General features: G+C 40.1%; 1 protein-coding gene across 3 annotated transcripts in view; it reads right to left on the bottom strand.

The window, feature by feature from the left end:
- TBL1X (transducin beta like 1 X-linked) overlaps positions 1-19,655 on the bottom strand; it is a 204,579-nt gene that overhangs the window by 131,830 nt on the left and 53,094 nt on the right. For 2 of the 3 annotated variants that reach the window (XM_049834655.1, XM_049834656.1), the window contains one exon: positions 14,387-14,459. The exons of the other annotated variant lie outside the window; for it this stretch is intronic. The gene's annotated coding sequence lies outside the window, so the exon portion shown is untranslated. The remainder of the gene's footprint in view (positions 1-14,386; positions 14,460-19,655) is intronic. 3 annotated transcript variants of the gene reach the window in all.

The raw sequence follows: 19,655 nt of genomic DNA, 5'->3' as shown, positions 1-19,655 counted from the left end.
TGTTCCAACACGAAGTCGGGCTCCAGCCAGCCCCCAGCCGGCAAGCAGCTCTGCTGGCTCACCCAGCCAGGCCTGAAGGAAGCCCAACTGGTGGGGGACACATGCCTGCCCCCCCCAGTTTGGCCACTTCTGACGGCTTCTGCTTGGCTGGCGTGAGCGCGCTGCGCAGGGCTCCTTCTCTACCTGGAGGCTGCGCACACAGAAGGTGATTCCTGAAGCCACGAAGTCCACATGCCTCAGGCTCAGTCCGACCCACAGACGTCTGGCAGATCTGCCTGGCTTGGCTCTCTGCTGGGGCAAAGGCCCATTTAATTCATTACATCCAACTCGGACATCTCTTTCGGCGGCTGGTCCACAAGAGACAGCGGTACAATCCTACTACCCAAGGTACTCGTTTAGGTCAGCTTTAAGGGATTTTGTCACGTAGGGCCACTGGCCAGAAATCCCAAACCTAGGACTGCTGTCAATACTGTGTGTTTTTAAGCACTACACCTAGCAGGTTTCCTTTCTCTACAGAAAACAGTACAACAGCCAAGGAGATGACACATAAGCAAAAATGCTATTAAGACTGTGGAGACCCTCAATATGAGAAAAGCACACCCGAGCTGTCAAAACCTAAGGCATCTCCTCTCACTTGCTTCCTCCAGCCAGAGGCACAACCTTGCTCTGCCCTCTCCCTACCACCTCCCCGTCCTACAGGCAGGTCCTACCACCACCCACTGCTGCTCCCGCACTGGGAGAATGGCAGCAGCTGAATTCAGGCAACGCGAACGAGGACATTTCTCGCCCTAGAGACTGCTCCAGCTCTTGAGTGCAAGCATTAAGTTCCCCTGTGACCTTTGCATTTTGCACTTTCGCACATGCTTGCTAAGGCGGTTGTTAAGTCAAGGTGGTACCCAACCCACGGTACCTAATGCTGCGAACTGTAACTCTTTCCCAAAGTTACCACATTACTTTACACCATGCTTTGCAATGGGGCTATTGTAAAGGATGGCAGTACCCACCAGAGGTGACTCTCGCTAGCTTTGCAGAACCTCAGTAAGACAGAAAGTCCGAATAAACACAACTAGAGCACCCATACTTCAAACATGTGATGTCCTCATCAGTCACCAAAACTACTGAAACATAGCCACCACGTTCTACATGATTAGCTGGTGAAGAACACTGTTGTTGTGCAACCATTGATTTTTACTGGGTAAAGTCAGTCTTGTTTTTCTGCCAAGTATACATGCACCAAGGCATTTTTTAATATCTTTTATTTTGGAATGCAGGATAGTGTAAGTTTAAGAGTAGAAAGTCTCCTCACTCCACTAAAATTCAAAGTATGTAAAACCACAGCTCTATCAATCATGCCATCTGTGCTAGAAATGCCATTCTTTTCTTTTTTTTCTTTTTTTTTTCTCTTTTTTTTTTTTCCACGGGACTATTATATCATGTGCAGGTGGCAATTTCTAAAAACACATCACAGAAGATATATGTAAAACCAGAATACTCCTCTTCTTGATCAAAACAGTAAGTAGAAATGAACCCATGCTGATCGAGCTCGTACCTCTTGGCACTGGAGATTTTCTCACTAGACCTGCAACCCTCGTGCTGCAATGCAGTTCCCAAAAGGGAAACGCACAGTTCCTCACACCCGTTTCATACCATCAAACCAGATAAAATGGCTTGATCTCTTCCAGGAAGGAAGGAGTTTGGTGGTGGAGCGGCGAGTCAGACAAGCACCATATGGCCAGAAAGGAGGGAAGACAAAAGCGAGGCCCGAGCCACCTCTCTCAGCGGCAGCAAGAGTTACATTGGCTCAGCTGTGTTGTCTAATCAAGGATTCTAAATCAATTAAGACTGAAGCCAATTTGTACACATGAATCTTTGTATTTATAAATGAACCTAAATATTCCACAGTAACATTCCATACGGTTTAACTCCTGTAGTACATGGACAGAAACCAAGGACTGGCTGAGCTCATTAGCCATGAAAACATGCAGTTTTATCAGGCAAGCTTTTGTCCAGCAATACAAAAAATGAGCAGTGAATGAATGAATGCACCCCATCCTGCCCTATAAAACAATGGTCTCCAATGCAGGAATGTCAGTTAATGTCAATTAACAGTAAAGATGCTCTCTCAGTTGTTTGGAACTGTCACCAGGTCCAAGCTCCAGCCTGCTGAGGTATTTCTATAACAACAACAACAACACCATGAGAGAGTTTATTGACATCAGTCATCCGCTGATAAGACCACCAGTGTTTGTAAATAATTCTTACACATCTTCCCAGAATACTGAATTTCTTTCTCTGCCTGGAGAGCATTTCCCCAGGCTTTTATTTGGGCGGTGATCTCAAGCAGAGGCACGGTGGCTGCAGACACCCACTGAGGTTAACACTCCGTGCATGCCTATCTCGCCTCTCCGCACAAACGGCTGAGCCGCTCGTCATTCAGTGGCCCAGGACGGCGATTTATAGCCTGTTCTAGGCAGACCGGATCTGGCAATGGTTTGCTTTAAAAAGGTGCACAGCAGAGTAAAGCATTTCAGCAGTGACTCAGCGTTGTGTATTAATAGCCAGCCTAAGCTTATTTAAGACCCTGCCGTTCCCATGTGTCGGGGACAGGGGCTGGATCAGACTGTTGATCTGACTGGAAGCTCACCTCGCAAATAAAACCATTTTTCAGCACTGCGCAGCGGCATGACGACAGGGCCAACAGCGCCCAGGGAGCAGGAGCACAGGTCAAGGGGAAGGGGAGGGAAGGCAGGACAGGCCTTTCTGGAGCTGCTGCATTTGGAACGGCTCAGGTCAACTGCAAAGACGTGGATTCCCTCGGCCCACAGGAGGAAGCAGAGGCCAAGGCTGCTGAAGTTGGGAAGAATTGGGCCCCACGTAAGTCTTTATACCCACCATGCAAAGTGAATGCAACAGAAAACAGTGTTTAGAAGAATCTTGTATACTCACCCTGCACGCGCATAAGTACCCATGTGCAGAAATGAAAAGAATCAGCTGCTGGTATATGCTTTTGGTCAAATTGGAAAGCACAGGGAGGTGAGAAATAGAAAAAGTCACCACAATCTGATTAGCTGTGTAATTAAGACTAAACTGGGAGATCAATAAGGGAAACTATAAGGAGGGGTTTTTCAGCACAGTATGCTGGAGAGAAAATGGGAAATCTGGTGGAAATCTAATGGGATAAAGTAACAGATGGTAGGTAGACACCCAGGGGACATGGAATATGTTTAAAGATGATACTGGCTAACAGTATGATTAAGAGTGTATGCAATATCACAATGCACCGAGCTGAACTAGAATGTAAGTAGTAAGGCCATAAAAACCTTAATATTCTAGGTCGGAGTTACATACTTTTATAAACACCTGCAAGACAAATAGGAAAAACGCTTACAAAAAGGCTCTACCCAACACAAGTATCTGGGCTATTTAAGGGAATGGCTCTTGACCTTGTCTTGAGAAATGTGGCAAACAACTGCCTACAAATATGACACAGGATACCACAAAGAGGACAAGCAAGGAAGTTCATCAGCAAAGATACAACAATAACTAATGGACTCACTGTACAGAAAAGAAAACTTGAGTTACATTTCTGGAAACATCTTAGAGGGCAGAACAAGCTACCAGTGCAGCTGTGCAAACCACTGTCATCTGGGCGACCTGAACCTATCTGACAGCACATCATTCTGTAAGGACTCTGAGGAAAAAAACCTAGGTCAATCCCCATCCATTTTTTCAAACACAAGTACATCAGTAACTTCCAGCAGAATCTTCCACATAACCCACTGTTCTTCCAGTTGGTACACATGCAGGAGTATGGATTGCAGTCTATAAGCTCAACACACAAGCAGGTAAACTCAAGGTGGCCTCGCATGCTCAGGCAACACTTTAAATTTTCTCTTGGGTACAATCAAGTTTGCTATACCAGTCTCATGAAACTATGGTGGTCCTGTGCCTTCCAAATATTTGCCAACAATTAAATAATACCTATAAACAATACAGTCCAGCTGCAGAACTGCTTATGTCTCCATAAAATAAATAAACATTATATATATAAACTCCAGATATATACAGATAGATGGGTACATACATACATACTAGAGTGTTAAATGGAGTAGATGTAAACAAATGATATAAAAAGATATAAACCAATGCTGCATTATTATAAGCCAGTTATTTATGTAGATTTATTTTAAAATATGTCTGATTGCATTCATAGCACTGATGAAGAGAACAGTAATGCACTAAAAATCATTAAACACTTAAACTAAAATTCCTCCTTGATCGTCCCTTCACAACCACTTTGATTCCACTTTGCCACCCAGGACAAGAATAACTGCATGACTTGAAGGTCAGAAAATTCCTACTCCGTTATGAGAGCAAACAAAATAATTTCCAAAAGCAGAACCCTCTCCCATGCACAATCCTGCTTTCGGCTCTCCCATCTCCAACTGGCAGTAATTTAAATTAGGGGACTGGTAGCTTTAGCACTTCAGCTGGTATCAATTACCATTCTATCATGCAAAACACTCCCTGAAGTAATCAGGAACCAAGCTGCTTATGGAAATAGCGTAAAAACCGCACCAGAAATGAAATAGAAGCCAGTATACAGCAGAGACATAACCAGCCCCTCTATAAGAAAAAGAGATTTAAATGGGCAGCTGCACTCTGCATCAGCAGAATTACAGCCATTTCTGTGAATGGTTTTAAGGTGCATAGAGAGGTCACTGTCTCCCATAGACTGGGTTACTGCAAAGCCAATGGATAATAACCACAGCAAGGAAGCAACTGGGTACTGGACTGCCTTAAAACAGCTGAGGAGAAACAGAATAAGCCAGAGTGATGCTGACTCTGACGCAGCTTCAGCGCAGGCATCGTCCTCTGATTTACTCACAGCTAGCTCATGAAAACTTCGCAGTGTTTTTACAACCATAGAATCCAGTAAACCAAGCCCCAAAACACAGATTTTTTTTTTATCCTAGTCCAGGAAAATGGTGAGAGGTAATGAGCTTGGGCCCAATGAAATGTGATGTAAGGAACCAAAAAGAAACACACGCTTCGGAAGCTGAAGTTTTAACAGCCACCTTGCATTGTTGTGCTTGTGTCTGTTCTTGGTATCCCACCTAAATGGCTTTTGCCCAGGAACAAAGTATTTTGTTTTAAGGATGCTTAAACAGGTACTTGTCATATAGGGCAAGCTTGCTCAACTGAGGAGCCAGCTAAAGTCATTCAGGGCCTACCTTACACGTACTGAAAGGACAGATATAGATAGGCTTCCTGGCACCCTTCCATCCTACAATTTCCTACTTCTATTACACTGATGATTCAAATCTAATTTTAACAAGCAAGCAAGCCTTATGCTGTCAGCAACCATTGTTCCAAGACAGAAGGAAAATACTTTAAACACATTTCCGTGCCTTTCAACATCTGCATTTTTGTACTCCTTTTGTTCCTGGAGAGGGGCACGGAAAAGGAAAATAAGGGAAGCACTTCCCAAGGTAGGGAGCTAAGATATCAGTGCTGTCACTTATCATTTCCTAAACAAGCCTAATTTTTCGAAACGATACATGGGTAGCAGAAGGGTATTATTAATTTAAGAACTAATGCTTTGAAAGTCTAAAAAACTTGCTACAGTAACTAAGCAGGTTTCAAAAAAACATTCCCCTAAGATCACATAAAAATAATGGGTTTTGTTTCAAAAATAGAAAAACATTTTCCACATCCTTTGGTAAAATTGAGTCCTATACAGCCATGATTTTTATTATTTTAAATAACTAACTATATGCATCTGTTTACAATGAAGTCTGTGTGTAAATGAAACTTCTCCACCAGTTTAGAAAGAATCTAAAATTTTCCTTGACTCTACAGTATCTCACACGGAGACCACTCACCATGTTTCTAAGCGTTGCCCTAAGAGATCAGAAAAAGCAAAAGAATTTGAGTATTCTTTTACCTATTTTCAGATGGCCTTCAAAAGCAAAGTCAACACAGAAATGAAGAGCTGAGTTCATTAGTTGTACAGCAAAAGAAGTCATCCCATATAATGTGTATTGGTAGCGAGTGATAAATTGCAAGGGGCAAGATATTCACCGAGCATAATTAGTTCAGAAGATTATTGTAGAAGGAGGACATAAACATGGTTCCAACAACCAAGGATAAGACAACAAGCATAGAAAAGTCTTCCTGACAAGAAGAAACAGCCCTGTTTGTTCTGAGTTACAGCACAATCAAGTTAGCTATGTGGCACATCCTGCTGTTTGTATCATATGATTTTCGTAACTTAAAATGGAAGATTAAAGCCACCTGCAGGTCTCCTAAACAATAAAAATGCTATACTGTGGTGCTGAAATATGTAAGGTGCTTCCATTACCTCAAATTCACATCACAGGAGGTTATTTATGCATTGGAATGGGAAACATTTAATAGCATTTAACACTCTTAACAGGTAAAGAAAATACTACCTGTGTAACGCACGGCCTTGTTTTTACAGCCTCTGTAAAATACACTGCTACACTGTTGACTGAATGGCAGTAGTCAAAACATGGGGGATCAAGTGTTGCAGTCCTCTTAGACATTATGGAACCTGCGCAAGGTATTTAATTTGATCTCTTTGTTCAAGTCAGTGGTATTTGCATTCATTTACATTCAGCAAGTTATTAATCTAAAAAAGCTAAGATTCTTTCATTTCTCCTTTTCTCCCAGACTCCATTTGTTCTTCTGTAGGACTATTGCCATAAATAAAATGATGCATTTAGACTGGCTGTGATACTGCCAGCCAATTTCACTGCAGATAAAGGTCAAGGAAAAAATTACTAAAACCCAAAATAACATTTTTTTCCAAATTCTCTATATAAAACATCAGTGCCAAGCATTTATGTAAACTTTGAACATCGGTCAATCCTTACTGGGCTCCTACGCGGGCTGTATGTTTTATCTCCCATAACAGCAGCACTGGGCAGAAGGCATCATAAGTGTAACTTTTGGAGGAGGACAAATTACTGAACTATTTCTTCAGTTTCTTGCACAGTAACTACTGTGTTGCAACTGTTCTCCAGAACATACAACCATCACCTCAGCTAAATAATCTGCACATATGAAAGCCCTAACCTTAACTGAAGACCTTCATAAGCATGAAGACAAAAAGAGACCAGTACATTATCTAACGGAGTTTCCTCAATAACACAAGTTTTGAAACTCAAACATGCAATTATTGCATTACACGTAACTTTGAAACTTTGAAAGAAATCTGTATTTTAGAAACTCATCTGAACAGGATGTAAACATTTCAGCTAATGGACAATTCCTCATCTCAATTTTAACAATTTTCCAGCTTTAAAATAGGTATGAATATTGGGGGAATAACAAAATCTGCTTCCTGTTTGAATTCTTCTACCTTTAGCTTACTTCCAATGCATCTTTTTATTTCCATAACTTCCAAACAAAAGAGCCTTCTCATATCATAAAACTTCACACCCTTATTACCAGATGATGACCAACTCACAATTTCAGTCTCTATTTGACAAAACAGATTGGATTTTATCCGTTTCCGACCAGAAAGATGAGCTCTTCCAAAACTCCCAAACTCTCTCCCCAATACGTCCAAACATTTTGAGCTTCAGGTATGAGTACTGCCCCTCCATACTACACAAATATCATACCTTCTGTATGGATAGTAAATACACTTTTTATTTGTTAGTCTTGCAATCCTACATCAGAACATTGCATCACTGAATGGTAGACTTATGTGCAAGCTGTACACTATGGCCACAGAGCACCTCAAGATACACAAATGGCAACTTCTGAAGGAGCTTTAGATATTATGGGCTTGCACAGAGCAAAACAAAAAGACATCACTGTGCTATTCCTTATCACTCTCTTTACAGTTGAGTAGTGTAATGTGAAATAATGAACTGAAGAACACAGTAAGAAAACTAACATCTAAAAACACCTGGGGATCTGGAGTAGGAAAACGGGAGAGAAATGCTGGTATTTAGTTCAGAACGAGGATGTTCAGAAACAGCTCGATACAGCTTTTTCCAGTGACTACAACTGGAACCAGTAACTGCTCGATTTGCTTACAAATTCAGCCAGTGTTTTAGGGACAGGATGCAGGACAGGCTTCTGCAAAACTAGGCAAATACTTAAGCACATGTTATTATCATACAGTATTAGCAGAGACCCAGCCCTGTACATCTGGCTTCAAAGCACAGGAGATGCTGCATCCCCTGCTTTCCTCATTGCAGATGTGCACACAAACCACTTAGGCTATTTTGGACATTTAACGTTGACTAGATAGAAGTCTCAGAGACAAGAAGGACTTGGGATTTAATGCAATGAAAAGGAAATGTAGAAATACAAATGGAAAGTAGCAAAGAGGTATTACTTGGCAACATGCAAGATATAACAAGTTTGGTACCAAAAAAAAAAATATTAGTGATAAGGAAGGAAGGAAAGAAGGGGAAAAGTGCACTGAGCTGTAAGTGAAGCAGGAGACATTACGGGCAGGCAAGCTACATAGTAGAATTTAACAAAGAAAAGCATCAGAAATCATGCTAACAGAAAAAACATATATATCCTCTATAAATTTAGGAGGACCTGGACTCCTGAACCTCCTGGTTAAATGAAAGGGAAGTCTCTAAAAAACAAAAACTTGAAGAACTGACTTTTGAGTAAAGACTGAGAGATAGATTTGTACAGCTGAAAAATTGCACAGTGGGGCAAAGAGAAAGTGGGGTAATAGTTTACAAATATCTAAAGGGGGAATCTGCACAGCAGAAAAAGGAAGACATTGTCTATCAGATATGGAAACTGAAGGAGGAGTAAATGGAAAAAAAAATTTTTTTTTTTTAATGGAAAATATTGAGTGACTAGCAGGAAAGGCTTTTTGGAGGAGAACAACTGTTGGCCTGTGAAAAAACTGCCATAGGGAATACTGCAAAGCTACTCCTGGGCAAAATAACAAAAAACAGTGATGGGAACAGTCCTGTATCAACACGGACAAATGCCTCGAATGATGTAAAAGACCACTTCCCAGTCTGCCTATCTGTACACTGTGCATACCGTAACTAAGACATATTACCTGAAAATTTGTGCTCCCTTTTTAATATAAAGCTAATGTACTTTATTACTGATTTTAGCAGACTTTAATAGGAGGAAGCATATATTCAATTATTTTATTTCATGCTTTGAATACAAATGGCGAGCATCTACACTCTAGTTTACTGCTTCTGGCCTCGCCCTCTCATAAAAAAAGGACTGGCACATTTTAGAATTCAGAGCGGCCCTCCCCAGCCCAGCCGCTCTCTTGGCTGGTTTGCTGGGTTCTATATATCCAATCTAATTATTTTGATTCCCATTTCCAACCCTATCAGTGGTGCAGTGGTGCAAGAAATCAAAATGCCAGTCTCCTGAATGTGTTAGAACCTAAAAGCTAACAGCTACTCATTTGCAGAGGCATCGTTGTGTGGCCCAAAGCCCCTGTCATCGTGCAATTTATGTTCAGTGTTCTGGATGTGACTTGAGAGGGGTTTCCCAGCGTACCAATACTGAGCATTTCATAGAACGTTTCAGATATGCTACAGGTTGTTGCATCATCTTGTTCTGTCACAGCATAACTGACTAACAAAACCCAGTGACGCTTCAGTTTAGATTTTGTCTTTTTGAAGACTTCCTTAAGTCCTTGTTATTTTTCCCTTTGTTTTCTTAAAAGGGAAAAAAATAGCATCATACAAGCTTATCTTCCCTTAAGTGATCAGAAGAGAAAGTCAGCAATACTCCTGCCAAAACACCTACTATCCTCTCAAGTCAGGGGGATCATATGTTGCTCGCTAGCCGAATTCCCTTGGGAGTCTTTTCCCCGACTATATGCCTTCCCCCTCTTGAATTACAGTCTTACTTAGATTACTAATGCCTCTGCACCACCAAAAATATTCCCATTCATTTCCACAGCTTTTACAAATATGATAACATGATTTGTGTTTAAATGTAAGCATCACCGTTTTACTTTTTATTATGAATATCATATGTTTGGCAAGCTGTCTGACCTTCCTTATGATGATGAATGCCGCAGAAAACAATTTGCTGTATCTTTAAAGAAATGGCCAATTCAATTACATTATGCCAGAAGCTTTCAAATCCCTCTCTGCCAAACGTCTTTGCTATATCCTGCCACAGACAGCCCATTTGTATTCCAGCACAGTAGGACACTTGTTTTATTGAAGCATACAGTTCTAGTTAGGTACTATCAACAGAGCACTATTTCAGTTCTCCAGCTCTGTGTTCCTTCCCACCCCCTCTAACCTCGGTTATTAGGATTTTCAATTTTACTGACCAAACGTGTATGCGTTACTAATTACATGCACGAAATCCAGTAGTTATCGACTGCTACAACAAAATACATTAGTGACCAATTACAGGAGTTCTTGGCAGCAATGGTTATCATTTTAGTGGATTTAATCATTGCACTTAAAGTGAAGCTTGAGATTCCCTTTGAGATTACACCACTAATTGCTTCTGTTTTGCCAGTTACTGCATGAGCTAGTTTGCAAAAAGGATCACTAAAGATGCTCTCTAAATATCGCAGAGCAGCAAACAGATGAAGCCTCCTGTAATGAGTCCCCCTCGCAATAAAAACACAGCATCAATTCATTCATACCACAATACCAATCCCCAATACATATCCCCCTTGTCATTCCCTCTTTCCTTCTCATTTCTTGTTATTTGGACAGACAACAGCAATACAGCTGCATTGCTGTTCACATGAATTGTGTGACACGCTACCATTTATTTATATAGATCGTGAGAATATTACACCTTTTTAAAAAAAATAATTTCCCCCCTCTTCTGTGTTTGCAGAGAAGATACTACTTGTTATTCTTATGACAGAATGTTTGAATGGTCTTAGACCTGTAAGAAAAAAAACAAAACCAAAACCAAAACACCAACCTAGGCAAAGCACATGATTTATTACATGCACAATACCACCATAATAGGCTTCCACTAAAAACAAACACTCCCCCTCCAAAGGAATTTGTAATATAACATATTGTTCTTTAAAAGCCCACGTCTACCTCCAGATCCCCACTAGTGATGAATGATCTGGTTTACAGCCTCATAAAGCAGAAGTGTCTATATATTTTAATGTTGAAGCCAACCACAGGACTTTGGTACCTTTCAAATTTAGTGATATACTACTTTCCAAACACCAATGAAAGGCTGTGACACTTGGCTTCAGGCAAAACAAGGAGATATAATTTCATCAACATTTTAGGTCTGATCAAAATAAGTTGTCCTTCCAAAGACAGCAAGTGTGGGGGAGGGTTGCAACTACAGTTCTGTTAGCTGTCTGAGAACAAGGTATTTTAATAAAAAAAATTGTTTAAATAAATTTGTCTGGTTCCTTTTTATTAAAATTTCAGCTACTGGAGCTTTCCATTACTCAAACACCACTTTCCAAACAACAAAGAACCCCTCTCAAAAATATAAAAACCCAAAAATCCTCAACCACAAATTTCTGATAAGATTAAAAAACCTTCTAGAATTGTCTCATTAAACATCAGCTTTTTCAAGATTTCAGTAGATGCTAAGTTGATACAATTCTAATTAGAAACTTAATTGATCTCTGAGAGAGATACTGTAGAGTTTTAAGTCCCCAGACACTTCTAGACCATGAACAGCAGAGCATGATATCTTTAAACACTGTCAGAAACCATACACTATGATTTAGAAAAATAATAACAATCTCCCTGAAATTAAATGCTAAAAGAAGTTGAAGAGCTTCATCCTACAGTATCAGCTGGCTGTAGCAATAGTGCCAGTTGGCTTCACTTCAGCTTCTAAATACGGTACAGACTATTACCTACCAATCACTGCAAAAGAACATAACACAGTACACAGAGGGTGGTGTCATGGATATGTTTCATCTTGCTTCAAACCCAGATGTAGATTTGCACAAACCCATCGATCTTTCCAGAACACCAGGCCCCAAAACTGCTACATGCAAGATGCTCTCAAAAACCAGGGCAGTTCATTTCCATGCTTAACTGAGAAAATCTTGCCCCAGGGCACTCAATTTCAAGTCTGGATGAGAAAATCTCTAGGTGATGCAGTAACTACAATAACTGGCAAATAATAAACTGGATAAAACACCTAAATTAGAGTACAGATCAATCCTACATTCATAAAGATATAGACTACACAATTTAATTGGATTATCCCCATCTCTTAATTCAATAGTTCTTGACTTCTGCCTTCCTCAAACAACAATTAAGGACAATTTTCAAGTAAAAAGTAACGTAACACTGACACAATATCTTTTTGTCAAGGCAGAAGTCACTACACCTACAAATCTTCAAGCCCAGCAGAATGACCACCTTTCTTTTGCATGGACAAGCTCCTGTCTCATGTACACAAGCACAAAATTTAAACTATAATTCCAAAAAGATTGCACTGCACCTGGAATTTCTAGTGCTGCCTTCCAAATGAGGAAACGGGAACAAGACAGGAAAAGAAAATATTCCCTAAATGAACAGCTGAGCTTATGTAGCACCCAAAATACAAAAGGTCAGGAAATACCTGTCTTTCATCACTGTCAAAAGCAATAGACTAAAATATGCAGAGTAGGACTGATAACACAGGAAATAAATGAAAACATTTGCTGCGTGTTAGTATAGAAGTTAAAAGAAACAAGGCAAAAACCTCTCTCAAAGGTCCCTGTTGGATTTAAAACAGAGCTGTTGAGCCAATTTTGATTTCAAAACATGCCATTATCATTTAGGAATACTGAACTTCTCTCCCTTAATAAACCTTACACCTGTTCACTAGTCCACAGACCTAATTCCTAAAACCATGCACATTGAGCGCACGGTATTTGCAGGAACCAGAACTTCAGTGAGAACTACAAATACACAGGAAAGCAACCAGTTAGTTACAATGCAGGCTCAGGCATTATTTGTGATTCTTACAAATATATAACTTACAAATCAAAGAATGGTAAATTCTAAATGCTGCCACGATGCATTTCTGAATGAATTGAAAGTCTTCAGTGTATATAGCTCACAAAGCCTGGCATATTTTTAAGTTACATATTTAATTCACTTTAATATCAAAAGCAATGAGAGACTTTTGTCTACTACTTTACCGCAAAGCAATAAACACAGTAAATACTATGGCAAAATGAAATACACTTTTTTACGCAGTGATGTGACAGATACCTATTTTTAAGTTCATGCATTCAGTACAGGAATATGATTAAATCACAGCACAGATCCTGAATAAAATGCACTGATAACAAGTTTAGACCAGATTAAATCAAGAGACTCTCAGATGACAAGTAGAGTTTGTAAAATTTAATGTAGATACCAGTAAGGATATTCAACTTACCGAAGCCTTCCAAAACTACACATAATTAATTCTTTTAGCATGATAAATGCCAGCAGGAAGAAGGGCTCCAGCTCTGGCAATTGTTTTGGAAAACTCAATTAACTTGCTCATTATTAAAAGTATGTTACCAGTAGAAAGAAGTTTTCTGCTATATTATACTTATCTGCTCATTAATATTACATGCATTTAATATACGAGTATGTATGAATAAATAAATACATTAAATAATACAACAAAGTACAATTTGACTTGTAAAATAATTTATTGTAACCACAATAATGCTTGAATTGCCAGGAAAGGAAGCTAGGTAGATAACTGAAAAATATTCTTCTTGCCTTTTCAGAAACCTGTGTAGGCTGGGTTTGGGACTGGGGACCTTCAGATGCTGAGGAATGTCTGCCACATGCCCCGTCAAAGCTGACGAAGAAAAGCTGCCCCTGTCTTATATTAATGGAAGCTAATCCAACTATTTTAACAGAAGCAAACCCAACCAAGACAATAGCTTTTGTTTCCAACAACGTGAAATGAGCGTTCACCCTTTCCAAGACAACCATATTAGGCCACCATGAGGTCGTCTTCCTAGCCTTCAACCTCTGATGGCCTCACAACTTAACTTGGCCTCTTCTTAGGATCCTGCTGAATCTCAGTGCCTTATTATGATCACAAACCAGCAAGATAGTTTAAGAAACGGAGAAGTTGTTCAAACTCAGAACTTAGTCTCAAGAAAATAACAGAAAAGGCAAAACACCAAAATACCAAGAAACCCTGCATGTAATCTATGTTGAATTTTATGGAGGCTTTAAGGGTAGCAATAAAAAACAAACCTACTGCAAAGCACTGAAGGCTCTATACAACACTCCCTTTAGCTAGCCCTCATACTTCTAGTCCTTTTCAATTCAAAAGCCAAGGTATTGTCTCAAGTTGCAGATTGCAATCAGGCATGGAGATGCTGAAAAATATTTAACAGTTTTAACATTTCATAAAGCTGATTTCCAGCTAAGCATTCACTTACTCAGGTGCAAGAACAGTCAAGCTCCCCAGTTTCCCCCAGATTTTCCCTTCAGGCCAGTTTTATCCTTAGGTACCTGTGCACAATAAAAAACAAAGAAAAAAAATCAATTTACATAACGCCTCATAAGTTCATCTCCTGATTATATCAACTCTTACAGCTCCAAATTGTCAGCAATTTGAAAATTCAGATCTCCAGTTTTTCTAACAGGATTATTTCCCATCAATTTGCTTAACCAGAAGCAAACTCAAAGTTTTTTTCCCTTGCGAGAAGACTGGGTTTTATTTGACCAGTTCTACATATATATTTTTTTAGAATCAGCACAACTTTAAATGAAAGAGTTTTCTGTGAGAAGCCTCATGTAAATTCAGCCTAGTAGAAGGTGGGATTGCATGATTTAGGTATATTTCATCACTTGTTTTTAGGAGTACAAACAGACAGCAACACAGTTAAGGCTTTGTTAGCCACAGATTTAAGCTACCTTGAAACTCTAAGCACGTGACAAGAAAATCCTACGTATTCAGTTACCACTTTCAAAACTGAAAGAAGGTTTGTGTACAGGTGCACTGTCACTTAGTTAAGGAGGAGCTCAAAAAATAAAGTTATTCTACTTTCTCCTGGCACTAGTATGAATTAAAGAAACATTTTCAAAATGTGCTGTTCAACCATATGGAATCAATTTTTGCAGACATATGGAGCTCCAATTAAATAAGTGTGGCTTTGCTGACACAAAAGTCCACCTGCACATATTCAAATTTTCCAGAAATAGGCCATCTAATTTAGAGCAGCCCATCTAACAATAACAGCGTAGAAAAGCAATGCGTATGATATGACACAACCACTGAAAGTAGTCTCTTTAAATAGTAATCGCAGCCTTACTTTTGACCATGGTCATGATATAACCAGGTAGGATAGAATTAGTTCCCCTAAAATATAATTACAATTATGTCAGATCAAAATAAAATTATTTTTCATCTTCTCCATCTGCAAGTAAATATATAATTGGTAAAGTAAGCAAGGTACAGTTTTTCAAAGAGAATTTTATCAGAAGCCAACGCAAATTAAAAAACTGACTGTAACTATGCTTCCTAGTTTTTAAGTTTTCTTCGCACATTGTGCATCCAGATTTTCCCAGGATAAATATATGGACAGCATGCCATTTAAAAATACAAAAGTCAACAAACTATATATAAACATCAACATCCCCAACAACTCTAAAATCTTAAAATAAGAAAGGTGTCCGATGAGGTGGAAACTAACAAATTTTTAAGGTAAGCACTTCAGAAATCCCTATTTTTATTTTTTAAGGATTCGGAGTTAATTGGGCCCCCTTGTTCATATCTAGTCTGACTGGCTTTTTTCAGGTGATGGTGTTCAATTTTTTTCCACAGGACCCTGACCTCATTCAGTGAATACAGTAGCTAGAAGGAAAGACTACTCAAAATCTACACATTAACTGAATTACATATGGTCACAGCACAGCTCTACACTTCACCTACTCCAGGTTATTCTGTGCCATTTCAGAACAGCACTCTGAGGACAGAAATACTACTTCTCCCACTGAGCTCCTCTTTGGTGCTGTCAGGATAACAACAGATCCCATTACAGTCCCCTGCGAGGTACGTCATACGATCCCCATAGTCTGTGAACTTAAAGAATGAAACTTTTTAATTAGGAGCATTACAAACTTTAGTGTTCAATCAGAGATTCCTAAACCTCATTTATCAGAGTACCTAGTCTTATATAATACTTTAAACTAATTTTCTGGGGAGGTTGTATTCACCTGCCTTAACTACGCCATGCATCTTTCCTTCCTTGTAGTGCACTGCCCCATTCACTACCCGTCTTCAAGTTTCTACCACAAACGACAGCAAGTTTTCAAAGAGCCGTCTCCTTTGCTGCAGTCTTCGTACACTTCTGGTCCAGTTGAAAAGACCATACAATTCCGAGATCACGTAATTTAAAACTGTATCATAATGAGTATGTCCAAGGAAGCTCAGTTAACATATTCTAGACAACCCTAATTCTTCACCTTCCCAGCTTTGCAGTGCTTGTTCTTTGTAACTCTAACGTTACTGAAGACAGCTTCCTGAGCTTGGTTTAATTTCCAGTTCTTTTGAAGACAGTAACCGTTGAAAAGGAGAAGCTCCATCTTGTTCAATACAGACACCCAGAGCCTCCCTCAAAACCTGGCCACCTCTCCTCCTCATCGCAGCTGTACCATTGCCAATCCTGGGGACATGTGCCACCACTCCCATCACACTCCGTCACCAGGGCCAGTCTCCTGCTTCTGATCTCAGTCCTGCCTCCCGGCCTTTTTACAGGAACTGCTTCGCTCTCATCAGCTTCATTATATGATATATTGCTCCCTCCCCTCCCCGCAACCAGAATCCTGTTTCTCATGAACTTCCAGCTCTCATATACTAGCTTTCCTTTTAATCTCAGCATTGTCTCTCAGCTTCTTGTCCCCTTCACAGACCTGTTAGCATTTCCGCACCGCTTTTCACCTTCCAATGTTTTTTCCCACAGCTTTAGTCTCCCACTCAGCCTCCTGCGCTTGCCTCCCTATCTTTTCCATACTTCTTTTCCTGGTTCCTACACAGTCTTTGTGATTAGTGTGCCATAGCCATGGCTACTATGCTTTGTGCTGAACTCACTTCCAATGGTGGCTGTTACAAGAGATTTGTACAAGGGCTAATGAGCAGGAATACTTAATTTCAGGATCCCACAAGAACTTGAGCAGAAGACAAGCCAAACCAGCAGCGCTGTCTGTGCAGAAGTAGAATTTTAGGCACTTAAATCCCTCGCTACTGAAAAACACAGATACCTATATATTTAGGTATATATATGTCAAGGCAGCTGTATGAAGACTTTGTGGACTATAGGTACTTCAGTCTTAATGTTAGATTAACACCATCTACTCCTTTAAATTTTTTTTTAAAAGTCATTTTACAGAGAACCCAAATAAAGTTAGATAAGAGCCTAAATCTCAATTTAAACTCCATCTCTGTTTCAGTTAACACAGTTACTAGTACTTCGTTACGCCATTCTTTCAGAAGACAGAACAGCCCTTGCTTCAGTGAAATACATCAAGTATTAGGGGGGGCCGGGGGGGGGGGGGGAGAAATGGTTTTTAATTAAGAACAGGGTTTTCCTGGCACTGTTTACTAAGGGTAAATGTTCTTATCTTTATTCCACTGGAAAAAAGTAGATGATAGCATACCTTCACCTATTTTCTTCAGAAAGTATAAACCAACCAAAGACATCTTCCTGTCTTGTCTCAGACATCCCCACTTTTTGTGGGGGAGGGGTTTAAGGAGGTTAAGGCTGAATTTAAGATGATTTTATACAACTACAAAATCACAGAATACCAGGTTGGAAGGGACCCCAAGGACCATCCGATCCATCCTTTCTTGGCGAAAGCACGGTCTAGACAAGATGGCCCAGCACCCTGTCCACCTGAATCTTAAAAGTGTCCAGTGTTGGGGAACCCACCACTTCCCCGGGGAGATTATTCCAATGGCTGATTGTTCTCATCGCGAAAAATTTTCCTCTTGTGTCCAATCGGCATCTCCCCAGGAATAACTTGTACCCATTACCCCTTGTCTTTTCCACGTGGCTTCTTGTAAAAGGGGAGTCTCCATCTTCTTTGCAGCCACCCTTTAAATACTGGAAGGTGACAATAAGGTCTCCCCTAAGCCTTCTTTTCTCAAGGCTGAACAAAGCCAGTTCTTTCAGCCTTTCCTCACATGGCAGGCTTCCAAGTCCTTTGATCATCTTTGTGGCCCTTCTCTGGACCCTCTCCAGCCTGTCCACAGCTTTTTTGTACAGCGGGGACCAAAACTGAACACAGTATTCCAGGTGTGGCCAGACAAGCGCTGAGTAGAATGGGAGGATGACTTCTTTATCTCTGCTGGGGATGCCCTTGTTGATGCAGCCCAGCACCGTGTTGGCTTGCTTTGCCGCAGCAGCACGCTGTTCGCTCATATTGAGCTGGTTGTCCACCAGGACCCCCAGGTCCCTTTCCATAGAGCTGCTCCTCAGCCAGGTAGATATCAACCTGTGCTGCACTCCTGGATTATGTTTTCCAAGGTGCAAGACCTTACACTTGTCCTTGTTGAACTTCGTACGGTTCCTGTTGGCCCACTCTTCCAACCTACCCAGGTCTCCCTGCAGGGTGGCTCTCCCTTCTGCAGTGTCCACTTCACCAATCAGTTTGGTATCATCAGCAAACTAGTTGGGAGAGGCGGGCTTCCCCAAGATGTGAAACAATAAAGCAAATTAAAAGACATTTGATTTACTGCATAAGTCCTATTTTCAGAATAGTTTCAATATTTGGGTTGGTAACAATAGGGTTTGCATCAACAAAATATGAACTAAAGCATCAGAAAAAGAAATCAGAAGTATATAATAAATTCAAATATGATGAGAATTTCATTAAGAACATTGTTCCTACCCTTGAATATACAAAAGTAGTTCTTTGGATTACCTCTTGACTTCACTCTTATTTGTAACAAGCATCTTTTAAAAAGAAGAGGTAACACAAACCTTAACATAGAATAGTATAGGTTAGGTGATCTCAGCTTCTTGGTACCAAAGAAAACTAACAGCTAGCTGTAGGGTTGTTCCTAACATGGATTTACATATCAGTGTCCTAAACCTGTAAGCTCTCACACTAATCTGCCCTTGTACCTCACTTTTTCTCTTCCTGTATTTTATACATTCTCCTATCTCACACAACTCCTCCTCTTCCATTCATCTCCCTGTGTTTTTTTCTTCCTCTTCCCCGTAATTTCCTCACCAAAATACAACCAAAGTTTCAAATGATGAAGAATGCAGTCACCTTTCTGCACAGTATAATCAGTACTTTGGTGGCTCAACCCATATGCACCGCAAATGCTGCAGGACCTTTCCCTCAGCTTTAATACAGTTCAGGACTGGTGTATGAGAGATGAATGTAAAGCAAAATACTAAATTGGTGTAAGTGAAAAATTCAGATTAATCTTTCACATTATCTTTGCAATTAGCTTCCTAAGATTTACAATCTTGTTTGATGTAACCCGTAAGTTGATTGCTCAGAAGACAATAGTTCTGGAAAAATAAAAATCTAGAAGGGTCACACTGGATTTAAAACCAGACCTGTCAGTAATTGTTATCCTGAGCTTATTCTCAGTGTTATTCCCTCTTCTTCCAGCCCCACCTCATTCAAATACACACAGTGTCACATTTTCACGGCACACGTTGCATGCCATTTTGCTTCATGTGCCGATCA

The sequence above is a fragment of the Accipiter gentilis genome, chromosome 31, assembly GCF_929443795.1.
Source record: "Accipiter gentilis chromosome 31, bAccGen1.1, whole genome shotgun sequence".
Lineage (NCBI taxonomy): Eukaryota > Metazoa > Chordata > Aves > Accipitriformes > Accipitridae > Astur > Astur gentilis.
This window is presented reverse-complemented; position numbering and strand designations above follow the sequence as displayed.